The sequence below is a fragment of the Orycteropus afer genome, unplaced genomic scaffold, assembly GCF_000298275.1.
Source record: "Orycteropus afer afer isolate SDZICR_OR568_19922 unplaced genomic scaffold, OryAfe1.0 scaffold00151, whole genome shotgun sequence".
In the NCBI taxonomy this organism is placed as follows: domain Eukaryota; kingdom Metazoa; phylum Chordata; class Mammalia; order Tubulidentata; family Orycteropodidae; genus Orycteropus; species Orycteropus afer.
The window spans coordinates 3,614,426-3,623,421 of NW_006921738.1; positions in this window are offsets into that span (position 1 = coordinate 3,614,426).

Sequence of the window (8,996 nt, forward strand, 5' to 3'; positions counted from 1 at the left end):
AGGTTGTTAGCTAAGAAATAGCAACAATAACAGACTATTTTGACAGATCCAAACCTTCTGGTTGTTTTATTTATTCATTTATTTATTTTATTTTCCTCTAAGAAAACACTTTATGTGATGTTTAGTGTTCCTAAAGTAATATCCTTATATTAATTTTCTACTTTTGGATGACCTCCTTTCAACACTAAACATGTTCCTAAACATTGTCTGTATTTTTAACTAATTGAGTTTTGTACAATATTTTGACAACTCATTTCACTTAACATGAAACAATGAATTCCCATTCACTGTTAATCAAGTTAAAGGAAAAGTCTATGAATGAAATCCTAATTTTTGAATGTGCACCTTGTTTTTCTGCTAGGGCATTAGTTGTTGACTATCTTGTAGCACCACCATTCATCTGTCAGTTTGTTGTCCTGTGGTGGCTTGCATGTTGCTGTGAGGCTAGAAGCTATGCCATTGGTATTCGAATATCAGCAGTGTCACCCACAGTGGACAGGTTCCAGGGGAACTTCCAGACTGAAATACCAGAAGAAGGACATGACAAATTATTTGAGCAAATAATCTGAGAAGCTGGATTACATGAAGAAGAATATGACATCAGGATTGGAGAAGACTCATTAATAATCTGAGATATGCAGATTATACAACCTTGCTTGCTGAAAGTGAAAAAGACTTGTAATACTTACTGATGAAGATCAAAGTCTATAGCTTTCAGTATGGATTACAACTCAACATAAAGAAAATGAAAATCCTCACAACTGGACCAATAAGGAACATCATGATAATGGAGAAAAAACTGAAGTTGTCAAGGATTTCACTTTACTTGGATCCACAGTCAGCACCTTTGGAAGCAGCAGTCAAGAAATCAAAGGACATATTGCACTGGGGAAATCAGCTGCAAAAAACTTCCTTAAAGTGTTAAGAACCAAAGACGTCACTTTGAAGACTAAGGTGTACCTGATCCAAGCCATGGTATTTTCAGTAGCCTCATTTGCATGTAAAAGTTGGACAATGAATAAGGAATACCAAAGAAGAAATGATGCATTTGAATTGTGGTGTTGGCAAAGAATACTTAAAATACCACGGACTGCCAGAAGAAAATACAAAACCATCTTGGAACAAGTGCAGCCAGAATGCTCCTTAGAAGTGAGAATGACAAGACTTTGTCTCTCAGACTTTGGTCATATTTTAAGAAGGGACCTCTCCCTGGAGAAGGGTATTGTGCTGGGTAAAGTAGGGGAATCAGTGAAAAGGGGGAAAACCCTCACTAAGATGGATTGACACCATGGCTGCAATGATAGGCTCAGGCACAGTGAGGATGGTGAGGATGGTGCAGGACCAGGCAGGTTTTCATTCTGTTGGAGCCAACTCAATAGCAACTAAAAGCAATTTCTTGTAGCAAAGAATTAGCATGGTATGAATATTTATTACAATTATATTCATGCAATAATACATATTAGATTTCACCTAGGTGTCTTTCTATTATTATTATTTTAGTTAACTATTTAATCTGGTTTAAAAACTTTTTGAAAACATTCTTCATTTACCACTGCATTTTATAAGTGGTTTTATAATATTGGCAGAGATTTTTACAAATATAAAGAATGTATAATCATGGTTTGATATCTTTCTACCAACTATAGTCCAAACAAAGGCCAGTTAGGCTAAAGGAAAGTTCATGCTTCTCAGTGTTGTGGATACTAGAATGTCAAGTATCCAATTAGAAAATCAGTAACTACTTATTCTTAGGATCAGCAACCTACATGTTCCTGATGTCATCACTACACTTCACACTCATCCCTGTGTGGAAATAGGTGGCCACTGTTGAATTGTAGTGAGAATATCACCTCTATAATCTCTCAGCTTTGAAACACCTATTAAAGCCCTTGAGAATCTTCTCACATAGGCCCAAACAATAACTAAAAGAAGTGATACTCCTAGAATGAACCCGCTTCTAAAATTAAAAGTGACAATACTGTGGGGAGCAGTGACAAGGTAATATTCAGCAAGAGAGAAAGACTAACACTACCAAAAACACAAAAGGCAGTATAACCTTCTGCAAGAAGGGCCAATATCAGGGAAATGCAATAAAGAGTAAAAAAAAAAAAAAAATGAGTTGGAATCACACTAGCCCATATAATGATGACTTTAATGAAGATTTCTTAGCAAAATTATCTGTGAATAAGGTGGTGGTACTTTCAATATTTTGTGTATGAGCTAGGGTGACCAACCATGCTGATTTGCCTGAAATTGACAAGTTTCCCTGGATGCAGGACTTTCTACACTAAAACCAGGAAAGGTCTAGGCAAACTCGGTTGGACTCGGCACCTTATATGAGTTCCTCATCTAGGTGGCTGAAAATAAAAATATTCCCCAGGTGCTCTAATAAGTTGTTTCACTGCTCAACAAAACTCCCCTACTTAGGTTGGGCAAAGGCTATATTGCAACAAAGGTGAATTCATTGTTAATGTTTCTTCAATTCTCCTCTTTGGCATCTGCTCATCTTTTGCAGTACCTTCTGTTCAATGAGAGACCCAACATGTTTTCCGTCCCTAGAGAAGTTCAAGGTGACCATTCTTTTAGGTTTTTCCCAAGCCACTTCCATTATGTCAAAGTAAAACAGCCCTGTGTTGCTATCTCTTGTAGCTTTGTTTCCCACCATAAGTTGATAGGATCAACTACTTTTCCTAATGTGTGGCCTGATAAGAAACACCTTTTCCTAGGTAATAGCATACTACCTTGGATAAAGTTCTCTTAACAGTAATCCCAGACAAGAAAATATTTTAGTCATGGAAGGTGGAGAGAAGACTTGTTAAGCCAAAACTTTATCATACCCCAAATCATCTACCTATTCCTTGAATACCTTACATAGTTTGTCTTGCCAGTAATACAAAATGAGGGGCTATGTAGGTAAATGCTTAACTTTTTAATGGTTAGATTCATAAAACTAGCATTAGATCAAAAATTTGAGTTGGAATTACATTAGCCCATAAAATGATGACTTTAGTGCAGATTTCTTAGCCAATTTTTTTTTTAAGATTTGCCAATTTTTTTTTTAAGATTTTAAGACTCTTTTTAAGAGTCTCCAGCTTTCTTTAATTCCAAGTAAGTGTCCATTAAAATGGATCTCAAGAGCATAATTGCCAAGAAAGTCTATGTCCATGAATATTTCCATGTTTCTCATGAAATGTATTTTCATCATTACCCATGATATTGTATGTACAGATTTCTGCATAAATTAGGCACTCAATAATTATTTTCTGATGGTCATTATCTAATGTAACATGATTGTTTATGCAAAGGACCCAAAGGATTCAGCGTGGTATCGTAAGGCATCATTTTTCTCTTTAAAGGGAACACCGTAGCTTGCCTGTTCCTCACATGTGAAGGACATGAATAGAAGCATGATAGAAGCATGACGTGTAGTCACAGGACAGGAACAAATGAGAAAAAAGGAAAGAAAACATGAGTTGAGCATAATATCAGAGGCAGACAAATCCAACTTATTAAAAACCAAGGACATTTTTTTATACTAAAAAGCACATTCACGTACAAAAATAAAAAAGTGTTCTGAACAGCCAGGTTTCTCTGTTCTTGGCAGCCAAATATTCATTGCCATGCCCAAGCTGCCTTAGGAAATGAGTAGTAAAGTCAAATTTGAAAACACCTGAAATTTAAAGCAAAAACCAATTTACATTTCATTTAAGAAAAGCAAACAGATGGGTCTAATAATACTTTCAAAATCTAGTTAACAGGGAGAAAAACAAATCTGGAACACAAAATTCAACTGAGCTTGAAATAAAAAGCAAACCAATAAAAGGAAATAAACATGTTCAGAAGCCATTACTACCTCCCCCCAGCCTATGTAGTTTGGAACTTCTTTTTCTCCTTTCCTTCTCACACCTAGAGCAGGGACAGGGGAACAAATCAGGACTGTCAATGCTTGCTGTTGCTGCTGTTAGGCACCGTAGAGTTGATTTTTGACTCATAGTGATCCCACATGACAGAGTAGAACTGTCCCATAAGGTTTTCTTCTTGGATGCCAGCAAATTCGCCAACAACAAATTGAATTGCAGGAGAATGTAGTTCTCCTTAGGTCTTCAACATCAATTTTAAAACAAAACAAAAAAATAAGTTTCCTTGAAAGTATCTTCATAGTCATTAATTGCAACAAAGTGAAACTGTAGTTTTTATGTGTAAAAAAATGAGTGTATTTTGGCAATCTCAAATGATTAAACATAATACATTATGATTTTGATCATAGAAGTATTGTTAAGCTCTTATTCATAATTAGCAAATTAGAAACTTTAGCACATTTTTATTACTTATTCTTTAATAAACATTGACTGCTACATGAAAATTACTTTGGAGACCATCCAGGTAGCCAGATAGCCCCCAACTCACATCGGCTCAATAAATGCTTGGGGAAGGGCATAACTCCAATAAATGTGGTTCTGTGTATGCCTTCTTTTATAAAAAATAAGTTGAAAATAAACAATAATGTTGTGTGCCATTGAATTGATTGTGACTCATAGAGACCCAATGTGACAGAATTGAACTCCCCCATAGGGTTTCCTAGGCTGTAATCTTTACAGGTGTGGATAGATCGTTCACATATTTTTCTCCTTCAGAGCCACTGTTGAGTTTGAATCACCCACCTTTCACTTAGCAGCCCAGCACTTAAAATTTTGTGCTACCAGGGATCCTTAAACAATAATAGCAACCATTATAAAAGCAAGTGAGCAAATAATCTGAGAAGCAGGACTATAGGAAGAAGAACGTGGCATCAGGATTGGAGGAAGAATCATTAACAACCTGAGATAAGCTGACGACACAACTTTGCTTGCTGAAAGTGAGGATGACTTGAGATACTTACTGATGAAGATTGAAGTATGGAAGTCTGCAGTATGGATTACATCTCAATATAAATATAAAGAAAACAAAAATCCTCCCAACTGGACCTATAAGCAGCATTACGATAAATGGAGAAAAGACTGAAATTGTTAAAGACTTCACATTGCTTGGTTCTACAATTGATGCCAATGGAAGCAGCAGTCAGAACATCAGATGACATATAGCATTGGGCTAATTGGCTGCAAAAGACCTCTTTCAAGTGCTGAAGAGCAAAGATGTCTTCTGACACAAGCCATGGTCAATCGCTTCATATGCATGTGAGAGCTGGACAATGAATAAGGATGACAGAAGAAGAGTTAATGCATTTGGGCGGTGGTGTAGGTGAAGAATGCTGAAAGTACCGTGGACTGCTAAAAGAACTAACATAACAGGTCTGTCCTGGAGGAAGTGCAGCCAGAATGCTCCCTGGAGGCAAAAATGGCCAGACTTTGTCTCACATACTTTGGTCATGTTGTCAGAAGGGACCATTGCGTGGAGAAGGATGTCATGGTTGGTAAGGTGGAGGGTGGACGAAGGAGGGGAAGGCCCTCAAGGAGGTGGATTGACACAGTGGTGTTGGCAATGGGCTTAAGTGTAGCAAGAATTGTGGAGCTGGCGCAGGACCAGGGGGTGTTTCCTTCTGCTGTGCATGGGGTCGCTATGAGTTGGAGACGACTCCATGGCACCTAACAACAACAACACAAAAGCAAGTATAATGAAATTGAGTTGGTTCAATCCTATTGTACTTTGTGACTACTTAGTCTTTATTTTGTGTTTAAAATTTCACACAAGTGAAATGAGTGCAAACAGCAAGGTGTAATACTTTTGTTCTTTAAGGATACATTTTCCAAATGTGAAATATTTTTCCCAGGTTAAATAATATCACTAAAAATAAAAGTTTTCCTTTTTTTCAAAAAAAACCAAAAGGGTGTTTGGTTTAAAAATAAAGAACAAATCAAGAAAAGAATAATTATTACTGCTTATTACAGAATCATTGCTAAAATTAAATTTGTCAAATAGAGAAAAAGAGTGTTTAAAATTATCCAGTCTTGGTGTCAAACACACCAGTATGCGACTGTGTTCAGGGAATTCTTGAGATGGAGTCAGCTTACCGTGTTGGGAGCTGACTTTGACTTTCACTCACCTAGAAAGTTCTGTGACAAGGGGCCACAAGAGGTCTAGTAGAAGTTCTCTATTATGAGCACAAAGCCTTAGGTTCCATTGATATTTAAAGGGGGATTCCTTCAGGTTCTATCAGCAAATATTTCAGAAGCATTATTGGAAAGGCTCTGAGGTAAAGCTCAGTCTTTAAAAATGTTATCCGTATCTGTAGAAATGATAAGCCCCAGATTTTAAATGTTGTAGAGGAAAATGAGTGACTGTCTTCACTTAGACAATGGAAAGATAAAGAGGCAGCTGAGTACTGTGAGAAGAACAAAGACTCTGACTCACAGTGTTGGTTCCTAAGGCTATTTTCCTGCTGTCTCACTGTGTGTAAGCACCAGTATTCAAGCCCCTAAGTCTTCTCTTCATTGGTAAATCATACCTGCATCACAGGGTTGTTGTGAGGATGAAATGAGAGAAGGTGTATAAAAACCAGAGCCTGGCTCCTAGCAACACCTGAGGTAGCCAGCTATCTATACAGCAGAAAAGAGAAAAGCCCTGTAGAATTCCCTCCTTTTCTAAAGATGATTAAAGACAAAAGGCATGTATAAAGAAAAGTCTGAAAAGAACCAGGAGGACTCACTCAGAAAGAGAAGAGGGGACTGTATGTCCTGATTTGCCTGGAATAATCTTAATTTACACTGGTTATCAAATTGTTATTATGAATATTCCCTGCCTTAGGCTGAACTCTCTACATAAGTAAATTGAGTGAAGCTTATGTGTGTGTGTGTGTGTGTGTGTATTTATTTATGTATCTATATGTATATAGAAGGTTGCAGAAGCTGACAAGTCCCAAGTCTATGGACAGACATTAGGCTGGAGGCTTCTCCTTACTTACATAGCTGCAGGGGATGACAAACCCAAGATCAGCAGGTCAGATGGCAGGCTGCTGGCTCACGGGTTGTGGAGGCTAATGAATCCCAAGGTCAGCAGGCAATACAGCAGGCAACACAGCAGGCTGCTGGCTCAGATCCAAGGAACCAGGCATCAGATGATAAAAAGCCAGATGTAGGATCTATATTGAGCAAAAGGCCACAGAGCTTTGCCAGAATCTCAATATATATTGGAAGCAGGCCACATCACTGAAAATGATTTCATTATATAAATTTGGCAGATGATATTTCCACACATGTATTTGTACGTGCTATAAGAATGTCCATATAAATAGAACTAATGGGGCAAAGTTAGGATAATTTCTTAGCCACAGCCAACCATCTTGAGAAAGCCAGTTGTTGGGTCTGTGGGCTTGGGACCATGGTCTCAGGGGACATCAAGCTCAATTGGCATAACATACTACACAAAAACATTGCACTACATCCTACTTTGGTGAGTAGTGACTGGGGTCTTAAAAGCTTACAAGATATAATAACAGTTCGTCTCTCCTTATCTGGAGCAAAGAAGAATGAAGAAAACCAAAGACACATGGAGCTAATTCATCCAAAGGATTAGTGGCCCAAGCTAACTTCAGCCTGCATGACCCTGAGACCAGAAGAACTAGATGGTACCTGGCTACCTCTGTCAACCACTCAGAAAGGGATTAGTCCAAGAAGTCCTGAATGGAGTGGGAGAAAAATGTGGAATAAACTTATAGAGCTGGCAAAACTCCTGAGACTATGCCTCCTAGCCACGCTTCAGGCTTGGAATTGAACTTGCTCCTGTGGCTTCCAGCCAAACAATAGACAGGCATATAAGATGAACATTTACACCAGGTAGGTACAATCCTTAGAACAATTAATCATGGGAGATCAGAAGGGCAGTATTTGTACAGGGAGATAGCTGAGAGGGCAAGAATACATAGGAAAGAAGGACATGGGGAACAGGCAACCACAGGGTGGAAGTAGAAAGATAGCTGTTACACTGAGGGGGTTGCAATCAATGCCATAAAACAAAATGTGTATGAACTGCTGTATGGAAAATGAATTTGCTCTGTAAACTTTCACCCAAATTGCAATGATAATAATAATAAAGTGATTGCATTATATCAGATTTCATCATGGGAGTTGACTACATCATTAGATAACTGACAAACTACATCATAACTGGCAAATTAGAGAATTATGGTCCAGCCAAGTTAACACAAAACCTTAAACATCACACTATTCTTTTTACATTCAGATTTTGAATAATAAGTTACAGGGCCACCTTATCTAAAGAACCTACTCACTGCCATAAAGTCAGTTCCAACTCATAGCAACCCCCATTGGGTTTCCAAGGCCATAAATCTTTATGGAAGCAGATTGCCTCATCTTCCTTCCATGCAGTAGCTGGTGGATTTGAACCAATGAACTTCTGGTTAGTAGCCAAATGTCTTATCCACTACACCACCAGAGCTCCTTTATCTGGAGAGGTAGGAGTCGAATGAGCATATGTAGTCAAAGGAAGTGATTGTGAAACTGTTAAATTAATAGATTTTGTCAAAACACAAGGATGACTCTTGGCCATGTAGTACTGTGGTATATGAACAGTACAGAGACATTACCAAGGTAGGTCAAGCAGGAGAGGGATGAGAAATTTATCACAGTGAATAAGGAAACTTCTGGGTTACAGAACACCACCTTGAATTACCAGATAGTCTCCTTGATCCATAGTGGAAATTTTAATCTTTAGTTACAATATAATTGACACCTTGTTTAAGGTACTATGTTAAATATTTTGCATGAATTATCTCTCTCTTTAATTTGCTTAAAGAAATTTTTAGTTTCATCAAGTCAGCTCCAACTCATGGACCTACGCATAACAGCATGAAAGGTTGCTGATACTGTTATTATCCCATTTTACAGAAAGGAAAACTAACACTGACAGATTTTAAGTTTGGTGGTTCAAACTCACCAGCTACTCCGTGAAAGACTGGGCAATCCACTTCTGTAAAGATTTACTGCCTCAGAAACCCAAAGGGGGTCACTATGAGTCAGAATTGACTTGATGGCAGTGAGGGA